Below are 15,273 nucleotides of genomic sequence, written 5' to 3'. Positions count from 1 at the left end.
GTCATACCTTTCCGCTCAGAACCATCTCACGACAACAGAAATCGCTAAATGTTCCCAGAAAATAGAAAAAAATAAGAATAAGAAAAAATCGAATGTAAAGCTATTATTATGCTTGGGATACGATAAAATGGAACCGGAATCGAATTTCAAACTTCCTAAGCGGATTTCACGAGGAAACGGAAGCTTAACAGAAGCGGAAAATCGCAAATTAGAGGGTCTTCGAGAAGGAATTCGGATAAAATCTCGCCAGAGTTACGATAAAATGGAACAAGAATCGAATTTCGAACTTCCTAAGCAGATGTAAAGCTATTATTATGCCTGAGATACGATAAAATGGAACAAGAATCGAATTTCGAACTTCCTAAGCGGATTTCTAGAGGAAACAGAAACTTAACAGAAGCGGAAAATTGCAAATTAGAGGGTCTTAGAGAAGGAATTCGGCTAAAATCTTGTCAGCTCATTGCGGAGTAATGAGTCTCATTTTTTTGCCCGTTTACAATCAAATTAGGCTACAATTTTGTCCAAATCCGACAGTGCCCGAGCTACGTTTATTTCACATGTCTGATCTGGTCCCAATCGAGATTCAGATGATTTGAGCCGAAAATCGTCTGTCAACAAGTAATCAAAAATAGAAAAACACGAAAATGGGTGCAACACGAGGACTTCCTAGGGGGTCACCCATCCTAGTACTGCTCTCGCCCAAGCTCGCTTAACTTCGCAGTTTTGATGGGATTCGGTGCATTAGTGCTGGTATGATCGCACCCGACATTGAGTGGGATGTTTATTCTTATATCCCTCGAGTACGTGTGGAGTGAGCGGCGATGGACAACACGCGGCACTGCTCTCGTCCAATCAGAACAATGAAGTTAAGTGTTATGGCGCGATGGCAGAGCGAGGATGGGTGACCTCCCTGGGCAGTCCTCGTGTCGCGACCAATTACGTAAATTATGGCTAAAACAGTCGAAATAATTGTTTTTACTGAGTTAACCGTCTCCGGAGTAATCTTCGCACAGAACCGGCTCACGACAACAAAAATCGCTAAATGTTCCCAGAAAATAGAAAAAAAAATAAGAAGAAGAAAATATCGAATGTAAAGCTATTTTTATGCTTGGGATACGATAATAAAATGGAACAGGAATCGAATTTTCAACTTCCTAAGCGGATTTCTCGAGGAAACGGAAGCTTAACAGAAGCGGAAAATCGCAAATTAGAGGGTCTTAGAGAAGGAATTTGGCTAAAATCTCGCAAGCTCGTTGCAGAGTAATGAGCCTCTTTCGTTTGCTCGTTTACAATCAAATTAGGCTACAATTTTATCCAAATACGGCAGTGCCCGAGCTGCGTTGATTTCACATGTCTTATCTGGTCCCGATTGAGATTCAGATGATTTGAGCCGAAAATCGTCAGTCAACAAGTAGTCAAAAATAGAAAAACACGAAAAGGGGTGCAAAACGAGGACATCCTAGGGGGTCACCCATCCTAGTACTGCTCTCGCCCAAACACGCTTAACTTCAGAGTTCCAATGGGATCTGGTGCATTAGGGCTGGTACGATCGCACCCGACATTGAGTTGGATGTTTATTCTTATATCCCTCGAGTACGTGTGGAGCAGGCGGCGATGGACAATACGCGGCACTGCTCTAGCCCAATCAGAACCATGAAGTTAAGCGTTCTGGCCAGACGGCAGAGTTAGGATGGGTGACCTCCCAGGGAAGTCCTCGTGTCGCGACCGTTTACGTAAATTATGGCTAAAACAGTCGAAATAATTGTTTTTAATGAGTTAACTGTCCACGAAGTAATCTGCGTCATACCCTTTCGCACATAACCGGCTCACTACAACAAAAATCGCTAAATGTTCCCAGAAAATAGAAAAAAATAAGAATAAGAAAATAGCGAATGTAATGCTATTATTATGCGTGGGATACGATAAAATGGAAACGGAATCAAATTTTGAACTACCTAAGCTGATTTCTCGAGGAAACGGAAGCTTAACAGAAGCGGAAAATCGCAAATTAGAGGGTCTTAGGGATGGAATTCAGCTAAAATCTCGCCAGCTCATTGCGGAGTAATGAGTCTCGTTCGTTTGCCCGTTTTAAATCAAATTAGGCCACAATTTTGTCCAAATCCGGCTGTACCCGAGCTACGTTGATTTCACATGTCTTATATGGTCCCGATCGAGATTCAGATGATTTGAGCCGAAAATCGTCTTTCAACAAGTAATAAAAAATAGAAAAACACGAAAAGGGGTGCAACACGAGGACTTCCCAGGGGGTCACCCATCCTAGTATAGCTCTAGCCCAAGCACGCTTAACTTCAGAGTTTTTATGCGTCCGGTGCATTATTGCTTGTATGATCGCACCCGACATTGATTGGGATTTTTACTATTATATCCCTTGTGTACGTGTGGAGCGGGCGACGATGGACAAAACGCGGCACTGCTCTCGTCCAATCAGAACCATGAAGTTAAGCTCGAAATAATTGTTTTTAATGAGTTAACCGTCTTCGGAGAAATCAGCGCCGTACCCTTCTGCACAGAACCGGCTCACGACAACAAAAATCGCTAAATGTTCCCAAAAAATACAAAAAAAAAATAAGAAGAAGAAAATAGCGAAGGTAAAGCTTATATTATGCCTGAGATACAATAAAATGGAACATGAATCGAATTTCGAACTTCCTAAGCGGATTTCAATAGGAAACGGAAGATTAACAGAAGCGGAAAATCGCAAATTATAGGGTCTTAGAGAAGGAATTCTGCTAAAATCTCGCCAGCTCATTGCGGAGTAATGAGTCTCGTTCGTTTGCCCGTTTACAATCAAATTAGCCTACAATTTTGCCCAAATCCGGCAGTGCTCGAGGTATGTTTATTTCACATGTCTTATCTGGTCCCGATCGAGATTCAGATGATTTGAGCCTAAAATCGTCTGTCAACAAGTAATCAAAAATAGAAAAACACGAAAAGGGGTGCAACACGAGAACTTCTCGGAAAAGTCACCTATCCTAGTACTGCTGTCACCCAAGCACGCTTAACTTCAGAGTTATGATAGGATGCGGTGCATTAGTGCTGGTATGATCGCACCCAACATTGAGTGGGATGTTTATTCTTATATCTCTTGAGTATGTGTGGAGCGGGCGGCGATGGACAACACTCGGCGCTGCTCAAGCCCAATCAGAACCATGAAGTTAAGTGTTCTGGCGCGATGGCAGAACTAGGATGGGTGACCTCCCTGAGAAGTCCTCGTGTCGCGACCGTTTACGTAAATTATGGCTAAAACAGTCGAAATAATTTTTTTTAATGAGTTAACCGTCTCCAGAGCAATTCTCGTCATACCTTTCGGCACAGAACCGGCTCACGACAACAAAAATCGCTAAATGTTCCCAGAAAATAGAAAATAAAATAAGAAGAAGAAAATAACGAATGTAAAGCTATTATTATGCCTATGATACGATAAAATGGAACCGAAATCGAATTTTGGACTTCCTAAGCGGATTATTAGAGGAAACAGAAGCTTAACAAAAGCGGAAAATCGCAAATTAGAGGGTCTTAGAGAAAGAATTCGGCTAAAATCTCGCAACCTTGTTGCGGGTAACGAGTCTCGTTCGTTTGCCCGTTTACAATCAAATTGGCCTACAATTTTGTCAAAATCCGGCAGTGCCCGAGCTACGTTTATTTCACATGTCTTATCTGGTCCCGATCGAGATTCAGATGAATTGAGCCGAAAATCGTCTGTCAACAAGTAATCAAAAATAGAAAAACACGAAAATGGGTGCAACACGAGGACTTCCTAGGGGGTCACCCATCCTAGTACTGCTCTCGGCCAAGCACGCTTAACTTCGGAGTTCTGATGGGATTCGTTGCATTAGTGCTGGTATGATCGCACCCGACATTGAGTGGGATGTTTATTTTTATATCCCTCGAGTACGTGTGGAGTGGGCGGCGATGGACAACACGCGGCGCTGCTCTCGCCCAATCAGAACCATGAAATTAAGTGTTCTCGCGCGATGGCAGAGCGAGGATGGGTGACCTCCCTGGGCAGTCCTCGTGTCCCGATCACTTACGTAAATTATGGCTAAAACAGTCGAAATTATTGTTTTTAATGAGCTAACCATCACCGGAGTAATCTGCGCCAAGAACCGGCTCACGACAACAAAAATCGCTAATTGTTCCCAGAGTAATATTTGCCCGTTTACAATCAAATTAGGCAAATATTTTGTCCAAATCCGGCAGTGACCGAGCTACGTTGATTTCACATGTCTTATCTGGTCCCGATCGAGATTCAGATGATTTGAGCCGAAAATCGTCTTTCAACAAGTAATAAAAAATAGAAAAACACGAAAAGGGATGCAACACAAGGACTTCCCAGGGGGTCACCCATAATAGTACTGCTTTCGCCCAAGCACGCTTAACTTCGGAGTTCTGATGGGATCCGGTGCATTAGTGCTGGTATGATCGCACCCGACATTGAGAGGGATTTGTATTCTTATATACCTCGAGTACGTGTGGAGAGGGCGTCAATGGACAACACGCGGCACTGCTCTCGCCCAATCAGAACCTTGAAGTTAAGCGTTCTGGCGCGATGGAAGAGCTAGGATGGGTGACCTCCCTGGGAAGTCCTCGTGTCACGATCGTTTACTTAAATTATAGCTAAAACAGTAGAAATAATTGTTTTGAATTAGTTAATCTTCTCTGGAGTAATCTGAGTCATACCCTTCCGCACAGAACCGACTCACGACAACAAAAATCGCTAAATGTTCCCAGAAAATAGAAAAAAAATAAGAATATCTCATTTGGTCCCGATCGAGATTCAGATGATTTGAGCCGAAAATCGTCTGTCAACAAGTAATCAAAAATAGAAAAACACGAAAAAGGGTGCAACACGAGGACTTCTTAATGGGTCACCCATCCTAGTACTGTTGTCGCCCAAGCACGCTTAACTTCAGGGTTCTGATGGGATCCGGTGCATTAGTGCTGGTATAATCACACTCGACATTCAGTGGATTTTTATTCTTATATCCCTCGAGTACGTATGGAGCGGACGGCGATGGACAACACCCGGCACTTCTCTCGCCCAATCAGAACCATGAAATTAAGCGTTCTGGCACGATGGCAGAGCTTGGATGGGTGACCTCCCTTGGAATTCCTTGTGTCGCGACCGTTTACGTAAATTACTGATAAAACAGTCGAAATAATTGTTTTTAATGAGTTAACCGTCTCCGGAGTAATCTGCGTCATACCCTTCCGCACAGAACCGGCTCACGACAACAAAAATCGCTAAATGTTACCAGAAAATAGAAAAAAATTAAGAATAAGAAAATAACGAATGCAAAGCTATTATTATGCCTGAGATAAGATAAAATAGAACCGGAATCGAATTTCGAACTTCCTAAGCGGATTTCTCGAGGAAACGGAAGCTTAACAGAAGAGGAAAATCGCAAATTAGAGGGTCTTAGATAAGGAATTCGGTTAAAATCTCGCCAGTTCATTGCAGAGTAATAAGTCTCGTTCGTTTGCCCATTTACAATCAAATTAGGTTACAATTTTGTCAAAATCTGGTAGTGCCTGAGCTACGTTGATTTCACATGTCTTATCTGGTCCCGATCGAGATTCATATGATTTGAGCCGAAAATCGTCTGTCAACAAGTAATCAAAAATAGAAAAACATGAAAAGGGGTGCAACATGAGGACTTCACAAGGGGTCACCCATCCTAGTACTGATCTCGCCCAAGCACGCTTAACTTCGGAGTTCTGATGGGATCCGGCGCATTAGTGATGGTATGATCGCACCCGACATTGAGTGGGAAGTTTATTCTTATATCCCTTGAGTACGTAGGAGCGGGCGGCGATGGACAACACTCGGCACTGCTCTCGCCCAATAAGAACCATGAAGTTAAGCGTTCTAGCGCGATGGAAGAGCTAGGATGGGTGACACTCCCTGTTAAATCCTCGTGTCGCGATCGTTTACGTACATTTTGGCTAAAACAGTCGAAATAAATGTTTTTAATGAGTTAACCGTCTCCGGAGTAATTTGCGTCATACCCTTCCGCACAGAACCGGCTCACGACAACAAAAATCGCTAAATGTTACCAGAAAATAGAAAAAAATTAAGAATAAGAAAATAAAGAATGCAAAGCTATTATTATGCCTGAGATAAGATAAAATGGAACCGGAATCGAATTTCGAACTTCCTAAGCGGATTTCTCAAGGAAATGGAAGCTTAACAGAAGCGGAAAATCGCAAATTAGAGGGTCTTAGATAAGGAATTCGGTTAAAATCTCGCCAGTTCATTGCAGAGTAATAAGTCTCGTTCGTTTGCCCATTTACAATAATATTAGGTTACAATTTTGTCAAAATCTGGTAGTGCCTGAGCTACGTTGATTTCACATGTCTTATCTGGTCCGATCGAGATTCAGATGATTTGAGCCGAAAATCGTCTGTCAACAAGTAATCAAAAATAGAAAAACATGAAAAGGGGTGCAACATGAGGACTTCACATGGGGTTACCCATCCTAGTACTGCTCTCGCCCAAGCACTCTTAACTTCGGAGTTCTGATGGGATCCGGCGCATTAGTGCTGGTATGATCGCACCCGACATTGAGTGGGAAGTTTATTCTTATATCCCTTGAGTACGTAGGAGCGGACGGCGATGGACAACACTCGGCACTGCTCTCGCCCAATAAGAACCATGAAGTTAAGCGTTCTAGCGCGATGGAAGAGCTAGGATGGGTGACACTCCCTGTTAAATCCTCGTGTCACGATCGTTTACGTACATTATGGCTAAAACAGTCGAAATATTTGTTTTTAATGAGTTAACCGTCTCCGGAGTAATATTTGTCATACCCTTTCGCAAAGAACCGGCTCACGACAACAAAAATCGCTAAATGTTCCCAGAAAATAGAAAAAAAATTAAGAAGAAGAAAATAGCGAATGTAAAGCTATTATAATGTTTGGGATACGATAAAATGAAACCGGAATCGAATTTCGAACTTTCTAAGCGGATTTCTCGAGGAAACGGAAGCCTCACAGAAGCTGAAAATCTCAAATTAGAGGGTCTTAGAGAAGGAATTAGGCTAAAATCTCGCCACCTCGTTTCGGAGTAGAGAGTCTCGTTCGTTTGCCCGTTTACAATTAAATAAGCCTACAATTTTGTCCAAATCCGGCAGTGCCCGAGCTACGTTGATTTTACATGTCTTATCAGGTCCCGATCGAGATTCAGATGATTTGAGCCGAAAATCGTCTGTCAACAAGTAATCAAAAATAGAAAAACACGAAAAGGGGTGCAACACGAGTACTTCCAAGGGGTCACCCATTATAGTACTGCTCTCGCCCAAGCACGCTTAACTTCGGAGTTCTGATAAGATCCGGTGCATTAGTGCTGGTATGATCTCACCCGACATTGAGTGGGAAGTTTATTCTTATATCCCTTGAGTACGTAGGAGCAAGCGGCGATGGACAACACTCGGCACTGCTCTCGCCCAATAAGAACCATGAAGTTAAGCGTTCTAGCGCGATGGAAGAGCTAGGATGGGTGACACTCCCTGTTAAATCCTCGTGTCGCGATCGTTTACGTACATTATGGCTAAAACAGTCGAAATATTTGTTTTTAATGAGTTAACCGTCTCCGGAGTAATATTTGTCATACCCTTTCGCACAGAACCGGCTCACGACAACAAAAATCGCTAAATGTTCCCAGAAAATAGAAAAAAAATTAAGAAGAAGAAAATAGCGAATGTAAAGCTATTATTATGCCTGGGATACGATAAAATGAAACCGGTATCGAATTTCGAACTTTCTAAGCGGATTTCTCGAGGAAACGGAAGCCTGACAGAAGCTGAAAATCTCAAATTAGAGGGTCTTAGAGAAGGAATTAGGCTAAAATCTCGCCACCTCGTTTCGGAGTAAAGAATCTCGTTCGTTTGCCCGTTTACAATTAAATTAGCCTACCATTTTGTCCAAATCCGGCAGTGCCCGAGCTACGTTGATTTCACATGTCTTATCAGGTCCCGATCGAGATTCAGATGATTTGAGCCGAAAATCGTCTGTCAACAAGTAATCAAAAATAGAAAAACACGAAAAGGGGTGCAACACGAGTACTTCCAAGGGGTCACCCATTATAGTACTGCTCTCGCCCAAGCATGCTTAACTTCGGAGTTCTGATAAGATCCGGTGCATTAGTGCTGGTATGATCGCACCCGACATTGAGTGGGAAGTTTATTCTTATATCCCTTGAGTACGTAGGAGCGGGCGGCGATGGACAACACTCGGCACTGCTCTCGCCCAATAAGAACCATGAAGTTAAGCGTTCTAGAGCGATGGAAGAGCTAGGATGGGTGACACTCCCTGTTAAATCCTCGTGTCGCGATCGTTTACGTACATTATGGCTAAAACAGTCGAAATATTTGTTTTTAATGAGTTAACCCTCTCCGGAGTAATATTTGTCATACCCTTTCGCACAGAACCGGCTCACGACAACAAAAATCGCTAAATGTTCCCAGAAAATAGAAAAAAAATTAAGAAGAAGAAAATAGCGAATGTAAAGCTATTATTATGCCTGGGATACGATAAAATGAAACCGGAATCGAATTTCGAACTTTCTAAGCGGATTTCTCGAGGAAACGGAAGCCTGACAGAAGCTGAAAATCTCAAATTAGAGGGTCTTAGAGAAGGAATTAGGCTAAAATCTCGCCACCTCGTTTCGGAGTAGAGAGTCTCGTTCGTTTGCCCGTTTATAATTAAATTAGCCTACAATTTTGTCCAAATCCGGCAGTGCCCGAGCTACGTTGATTTCACATGTCTTATCAGGTCCCGATCGAGATTAAGATGATTTGAGCCGAAAATCGTCTGTCAACAAGTAATCAAAAATAGAAAAACACGAAAAGGGGTGCAACACGAGTACTTCCAAGGGGTCACCCATTCTAGTACTGCTCTCGCCCAAGCACGCTTAACTTCGGAGTTCTGATAAGATCCGATGCATTAGTGCTGGTATGATCGCACCCGACATTGAGTGGGAAGTTTATTCTTATATCCCTTGAGTACGTAGGAGCGGGCGGCGATGGACAACACTCGGTACTGCTCTCGCCCAATAAGAACCATGAAGTTAAGCGTTCTAGCGCGATGGAAGAGCTAGGATGGGTGACACTCCCTGGTAAATCCTCGTGTCGCGATCGTTTACATAAATTATGGCTAAAACAGTCGAAATATTTGTTTTTAATGAGTTAACCGTCTCAAGAGTAATCTGCATCATACCCTTCCGCACAGAACCGGCTCACGACAACAAAAATCGCTAAATGTTCCCAGAAAAAAGAAAAAAATAAGAAGAAGAAAATAGCGAATGTAAGCTATTATTATGCCTGAGATAAGATAAAATGGAACCGGAATCGAATTTCGAACTTCCTAAGAGGATTTCTCGAGGAAACGGAAGCCTAACAGAAGCTGAAAATCTCAAATTAGAGGGTCTTAGAGAAGGAATTAGGCTAAAATCTCGCCACCTCGTTTCGGAGTGTTGAGTCTCGTTCGTTTGCCCGTTTACAATCAAATTAGCCTACAATTTGGTCTAAATCCGGCAGTGCCCGATCTACGTTGATTTCACATGTCTTATCTGGTCCCGATCGAGATTCAGATGATTTGAGCCGAAAATCGTCAGTCAACAAGTAATAAAAAATAGAAAAACACGAAAATGGGTGCAACACGAGGACTTCCAAGGGGGTCACCCATCCTAATACTGCTCTCGCCCAAACACGCTTAATTTCGGAGTTCTGATGGGATCCGGTGCATTAGTGCTGGTATGATCGCGCCCGACATTGAATGAGATGTTTATTCTTATATCCCGTGAGTACGTGTGGAGCGGGCGGCGATGGACAACACGCGGCACTGCTCTCGCTCAATCAGAACAATGGGTGACCTCCCTGGGAAGTTCTCATGTCGCGATCGTTTACTTAAATTATGGCTAAAATAGTCGAAATAATTGTTTTTAATTAGTTAATCGTCTCCGGAGTAATTTGCGTCATACCCTTCCGCACAGAACCGGCTCACGACAACAAAAATCGCTAAATGTTCCCAAAAAATAGAAAAAAAATAAGAATGTCTTATTTGGTCCCGATCGAGATTCAGATGATTTGAGCCGAAAATCGTCTGTCAACAAGTAATCAAAAATAGAAAAACACGAAAAGGGGTGCAACACGAGGACTTCTTAATGGGTCACCCATCCTAGTACTGCTGTCGCCCAAGCACGCTTAAATTCGGAGTTCTGATGGGATCTAGTGCATTAGTGCTGGTATAATTGCACTCGAAATTCAGTGGGATTGTTATTCTTATATCTCTCGAGTACATGTGGAGCGGACGGCGATGGACAACAAATGGCACTTCTCTCGCCCAATCAGAACCATGAAGTTAAGCGTTCTAGCACGATGGCAGACCTAGGATGGGTGGACTCCCTCGAAAGTCCTCGTGACGCGACCGTTTACGTAAATTATGGATAAAACAATCGAAATAATTGTTTTTATTGAGTTAACCGTCTCCGGAGTAATTTGCGTCATACCCTTCCGCACATAATCGGCTTACGGCAACAAAAATTGTTAAATGTTCCCAGAAAATAGAAAAAAATTAAGAATAAGAAAATAACGATTGTAAAGCTATTATTATGCCGTAGATAAGATAAAATGGAACCGGAATCGAATTTCGAACTTCCTAAGCGGATTTCTCGAGGAAACGGAAGCTTAACAGAAGCGGGAAATCGCAAATTAGAGTGTCTTAGAGAAGGAATTCGGCTAAAATCTCGCCAGCTCATTGCGGAACAATCAAATTTGGTTACAATTTTGTCAAAATCCGGCAGTGCCCGAGCTACGTTGATTTCACATGTCTTATCTGGTCCCGATCGAGATTCAGATGATTTGAACCGAAAATCGTCTGTCAACAAGTAATCAAAAATAGAAAAACACGAAAAGGGTGCAACACGAGGACTTCCCAGGTGGTAACCCATCCTAGTACAGCTCTCGCCCAAGCACGCTTAACTTCGGAGTTCTAATGCGATCCGGTGCATTACTGCTGGTATGACCGCACCTGACATTGAGTGGGATATTTATTCTTATATCCATCGAGTACGTAGGAGCAGGCGGCGATGGACAACACTCGGCACTGCTCTCGCCCAATCAGAACCATGAAGTTAAGCGTTGTGGCGCGATGGAAGAGCTAGAATGGGTGACACTCCCTGGTAAATCCTCGTGTCGCGATCATTTACGTAAATTATGGCTTAAACAGTCAAAATATTTGTTTTAATGAGTTAACCGTCTCCGGAGTAATCTGCGTCATACCCTTCCGCATAAAACCGGCTCACGACAACAAAAATTGCTAATTGTTCCCAGAAAATAGAAAAAAAATTAAGAAGAAGAAAATAGCGAATGTAAAGCTATTATTATGCATAGGATATGATAAAATGAAACTGGAATCGAATTTCGGACTTCCTAAGCGGATTTCTCGAGGAAACAGAAGCTTAACAGAAGCGGAAAATCGCAAATTAGAGGGTCTTAGAGAAGGAATTCGGCTAAAATCTCGTCAGCTCATTGCGGAGTAATGAGTGTCGTTCGTTTGCCCGTTTACAATCAAATTATCCTACAATTTTGTACAAATCCGGCCGTGCCCGAGTTACGTTGATTTCCCATGTCTTATATGGTTCCGATCGAGATTCAGATGATTTGAGCCGAAAATTTTCTGTCAACAAGTAATCAAAAATAGAAAAACACGAAAAGGGGTGCAACACGAGGACTTCCCAGGGGTCACCCATCCTAGTACGGCTCTCGCCCAAGCACGCTTAACTTCGGTGTTCTGATTGGATCCGGTGCATTAGTGCTGTTATGATCGCACCTTACATTGTGTAGGATGTTTATTCTTATATACCTCGAGTACGTGTTGAGCGGACGGCGATGGACAACACGCGGCAATGCTCTCGTCCAATCAGAACCATGAAGTTAGCGTTCTGGTGCGATAGCAGAGCTAGGATGGGTGACCTCCCTGTGAAGTCCTCGTGTCGTGACCATTTACGTAAATTATAGATAAACAGTCGAAAATTATTTTAATGAGTTAACCGTCTCCGGAGTAATCTACTCATATCCTTCCGCACAGTAACCGGCTCACGACAACAAAAATCGCAAAATGTTCCCAGAATTAATAGAAAAAAAAAATAAGAATAAGAAAATAGCGAATGTAAAGCCATTATTAAGCCTGAGATACGATAAAATGGAACCAGAATCGAATTTCAAACTTCCTTAGCGGATTTCTCGAGGAAACGGAATCTTAACAGAAGCGAAAAATCGCAAATTAGAGTGTCTTGGAGAAGAAATTCGGCTAAAATCTCGTCAGCTCATCGCGGAGTAATGATTCTCGTTCGTTTGCCCGTTTACAATCAAATTAGGCTACAATTTTGTACAAATCCGGCAGTGCCCGAGCTACGTTGATTTCACATGTCTTATATGGTCCCGATCGAGATTCAGATGATTTGAGCCAAAAATTGTCTGTCAACAAGTAATCAAAAATAGAAAAACACGAAAAAGGGTGCAACACGAGGACTTCCCAGGGGGTCACCCATCCTAGTACTGCTCCCGCCCAAGCATGCTTAACTTCGGAGTTCTGATGGGATTTTTTTTCTTATATCCCTCGAGTACGTGTGGAGCAGGCGGCGATGGACAACACGCGGTACTGCTCTCGCCCAATAAGAACCATGAAGTTAAGCGTTCTGGCGCGATGGCAGAACTAGGATTGGTGACCTCCCTGGGCAGTCCTCGTGTCGCGACCGCTTACGTAAATTATGGCTAAAACATTCGAAATAATTGTTTTTAATGATTTAACCGTCTCCGGAGTAATCTTCGCCATATCCTTCTGCACAGAACCGGCTCACGACAATAAAAACCGCTAAATGTTCCAAGAAAATAGAAAAAAAATAAGAAGAAGAAAATAGCGAATTTAAAGCTATTATTATGCTTGGTATACGATAAAATGGAACCGAAATCGAATTTCAAACTTCCTAAGAAGATTTCTCGAGGAAACGAAAGATTAATAAAAGCAAAAAATCGCAAATTAGAGGGTCTTAGAGAAGGAATTCGTCTAAAATCTTGCCACCTCGTTGCGGAGTAATGAGGCTCGTTCGTTTGCCCGTTTACAATCAAATTAGCCTACAATTTTGTTCAAATCCGGCAGTGCCCGTACTACGTTGATTTCACATGTCTTATCCGATCTCGATCGAGATTCAGATGATTTGAGCCTAAAATTGTCTGTCAACAAGTAATCAAAAATAGAAAAACAACGAAAAGGGGTGCAACACGAGGGACTTCTTAGGGGGGTCATCCATCCTAGTACTTCTCTCGCCCAGGCACGCTTAACTTGGTAGTTCTGATGGGATACGGTGCATTAGTGCTGGTATGATCGTACCAGACATTGATGGGATGTTTATTCTTATATCCCTCGAGTACGTGTGGACCCGGGCTGCGATGGTGACAAACAACGCGGCACTTCTCTCGCCCAATCCAGAACCATGAAGTTTAAGCGTTCTGGCGCGATGGCAGAGCTAGGATGGGTGACCTCCTGGGCAGTCCTCGTGTCGCGACCGTTTACGTAATTATGGCTAAAACAGTCAAAATAATTCTTTTAATGAGTTAACCGTCTCCGGAGTAATCTGCGTCATACCCTTCCGAACGAACCGGCTCACGACAAAAAAAATCGCTAAATGTTCCAAGAAAATAGAAAAAAAAAACAGAAGAAGAAAATAGCGAATGTAAAGCTATTATTATGACAGGGAGATGATAAAATGGAACCAGAATCAAATTTCGAACTTCCTAAACGCATTTCTTGAGGAAACGGAAGCTTAAACATAAGCGGAAAATAGCAATTAGAGGTTCTTAGAGAAGGAATTCGGCTAAAAATCTTGCCAGCTCATTGCGGAGTATGAGTCTCGTTCGAATTGCCCGTTTACAATCAAATTAGGCTAAAATTTTTTCAAAATCCGGCAGTTCCTGGAGCTACATTGATTTTACATGTCTTATCTTGTCTCGATGAGGATTCAGATGATTTGAGCCGAAAATTGTCTGTCAACAAGTACTCCACTAATTAGAAAAAACACGAAAAGGGTGCAACATGAGGACTTCCCAGGGGTCACCCATGCTAGTACGGCTCTCCGCCCAAGCACGCTTAACTCGCGAGGTTCGATGGGATCCGGTTGCATTAGTGCTGGTATGATCGCACCTGACATTGAGTAGGATGTTTATTCTTATATCCCTCGAGTACGTGTGGACGGGCGGCGATGGACAACACCGGCACTGATCTCGCCCAATCAAACCCATGAAGTTTAGCGTTCTGGTGCGATGGAAGAGCTAGGATGGGTGACTCCCTGGGAAGTCCTCGTGTCGCGACCATTACGTAAATTATGGCTAAAACATTCGAAAATTGTTTTAATGAGTTAACCGTCTCCGAGTAATTCTGCGACTTCCATTCCGCACAGAACCGGCTCACGACAAAAAAAATTGCTAAATGTTCCCAGAAAAGAGAAAAAAAAATAAGAAGAAGAAAATAGCGAATGTAAAGCTATTATTATGGCTGAGATACGATAAAATGGAACCGAAATCGAATTTCGAACTTCCTAAAGCGGATTTCTCAAGGAAACGAAGCTTAACAGACAGCGGAAAATCGCAAATTAGAGGTCTTAGAGAAGGAATTCGGCTAAATCTCGCCAGCTCCTTGTGGAGTAATGATCTCGTCGTTTTGCCCGTTTACAATCAAATTAGCTACAATTTGGTCCAAATCCGGCAGTGCTCGAGCTACGTTAGACGGGCGGTGGAACACCGGCACTTCTCTCGCCCAATCAGAACCATGAAGTTAGGCTCGAAATATTGTTTTTCATGAGTTAACCGTCTCCATAGTAATCGCGTCATACCTTTCCGCACAGAACCGGATCATGACAACAAAATCGCTAAATGTTCCCAGAAAATAGAAAAAAAAAGAAGAAGAAAATAGCGATGTAAAGCTATTTTTATTTTAGATACGATAAACTGGAACATGAATCGAATTTCGAACTACCTAAGCGATTTGTCGAGTAAACATAAGCTTAACAGAATCGGAAAATCGCAAATTAGAGGCTTTTAGAGAAGGAATTTGGCTAAAATCTCGCCAGCTCATTGCGGAGTAATGATCTCGTTCGTTTGCCCTGTTTACATCAAATTAGGCTACAATTTTGTCCAAATCCGGCAGTGCCCGAGCTACGTTGATTTCACATGTCTTATCTGGTCCCGATCGAGATTC

At 42.7% G+C, this 15,273-nt stretch overlaps 12 non-coding genes and 5 pseudogenes across 12 annotated transcripts; all 17 read right to left on the bottom strand.

Annotated features, from left to right (window-relative positions):
• Positions 1 to 645: 645 nt before the first annotated feature.
• LOC142507265 (5S ribosomal RNA) lies at positions 646 to 764 on the bottom strand. The gene has a single exon (XR_012805525.1). It is a non-coding gene; the product is annotated as a 5S ribosomal RNA (ribosomal RNA).
• A 674-nt stretch (positions 765 to 1,438) lies between these two features.
• On the bottom strand, positions 1,439 to 1,557 carry LOC142509571 (5S ribosomal RNA). Its single transcript, XR_012807739.1, has one exon. It is a non-coding gene; the product is annotated as a 5S ribosomal RNA (ribosomal RNA).
• Positions 1,558 to 2,239: 682 nt separating this feature from the next.
• Positions 2,240 to 2,357, bottom strand: LOC142512683 (5S ribosomal RNA; annotated as a pseudogene).
• Positions 2,358 to 2,954: 597 nt separating this feature from the next.
• On the bottom strand, positions 2,955 to 3,074 carry LOC142512530 (5S ribosomal RNA; annotated as a pseudogene).
• A 683-nt stretch (positions 3,075 to 3,757) lies between these two features.
• On the bottom strand, positions 3,758 to 3,876 carry LOC142506468 (5S ribosomal RNA). Its single transcript, XR_012804760.1, has one exon. It is a non-coding gene; the product is annotated as a 5S ribosomal RNA (ribosomal RNA).
• Positions 3,877 to 4,332: 456 nt separating this feature from the next.
• On the bottom strand, positions 4,333 to 4,451 carry LOC142514514 (5S ribosomal RNA). The gene has a single exon (XR_012810404.1). It is a non-coding gene; the product is annotated as a 5S ribosomal RNA (ribosomal RNA).
• Positions 4,452 to 4,860: 409 nt separating this feature from the next.
• LOC142510970 (5S ribosomal RNA) lies at positions 4,861 to 4,979 on the bottom strand (annotated as a pseudogene).
• A 682-nt stretch (positions 4,980 to 5,661) lies between these two features.
• Positions 5,662 to 5,780, bottom strand: LOC142516936 (5S ribosomal RNA). Its single transcript, XR_012812703.1, has one exon. It is a non-coding gene; the product is annotated as a 5S ribosomal RNA (ribosomal RNA).
• Positions 5,781 to 6,462: 682 nt separating this feature from the next.
• LOC142514655 (5S ribosomal RNA) lies at positions 6,463 to 6,581 on the bottom strand. The gene has a single exon (XR_012810540.1). It is a non-coding gene; the product is annotated as a 5S ribosomal RNA (ribosomal RNA).
• A 684-nt stretch (positions 6,582 to 7,265) lies between these two features.
• Positions 7,266 to 7,383, bottom strand: LOC142508520 (5S ribosomal RNA). The gene has a single exon (XR_012806729.1). It is a non-coding gene; the product is annotated as a 5S ribosomal RNA (ribosomal RNA).
• A 684-nt stretch (positions 7,384 to 8,067) lies between these two features.
• LOC142507685 (5S ribosomal RNA) lies at positions 8,068 to 8,185 on the bottom strand. The gene has a single exon (XR_012805936.1). It is a non-coding gene; the product is annotated as a 5S ribosomal RNA (ribosomal RNA).
• Positions 8,186 to 8,869: 684 nt separating this feature from the next.
• On the bottom strand, positions 8,870 to 8,987 carry LOC142507074 (5S ribosomal RNA). Its single transcript, XR_012805339.1, has one exon. It is a non-coding gene; the product is annotated as a 5S ribosomal RNA (ribosomal RNA).
• Positions 8,988 to 9,668: 681 nt separating this feature from the next.
• On the bottom strand, positions 9,669 to 9,787 carry LOC142506690 (5S ribosomal RNA). The gene has a single exon (XR_012804973.1). It is a non-coding gene; the product is annotated as a 5S ribosomal RNA (ribosomal RNA).
• A 372-nt stretch (positions 9,788 to 10,159) lies between these two features.
• LOC142510822 (5S ribosomal RNA) lies at positions 10,160 to 10,278 on the bottom strand (annotated as a pseudogene).
• A 654-nt stretch (positions 10,279 to 10,932) lies between these two features.
• Positions 10,933 to 11,051, bottom strand: LOC142506750 (5S ribosomal RNA). Its single transcript, XR_012805031.1, has one exon. It is a non-coding gene; the product is annotated as a 5S ribosomal RNA (ribosomal RNA).
• A 683-nt stretch (positions 11,052 to 11,734) lies between these two features.
• LOC142510432 (5S ribosomal RNA) lies at positions 11,735 to 11,852 on the bottom strand. Its single transcript, XR_012808543.1, has one exon. It is a non-coding gene; the product is annotated as a 5S ribosomal RNA (ribosomal RNA).
• A 1,439-nt stretch (positions 11,853 to 13,291) lies between these two features.
• Positions 13,292 to 13,412, bottom strand: LOC142511691 (5S ribosomal RNA; annotated as a pseudogene).
• Between the last annotated feature and the right edge of the window lie 1,861 nt (positions 13,413 to 15,273).

Source organism: Primulina tabacum, chromosome 10 (genome assembly GCF_025594145.1).
Source record: "Primulina tabacum isolate GXHZ01 chromosome 10, ASM2559414v2, whole genome shotgun sequence".
In the NCBI taxonomy this organism is placed as follows: Eukaryota; Viridiplantae; Streptophyta; class Magnoliopsida; order Lamiales; family Gesneriaceae; genus Primulina; species Primulina tabacum.
Note: the sequence above shows the minus strand (reverse complement) of the source record. Positions and strands in the feature narration are given on the sequence as shown.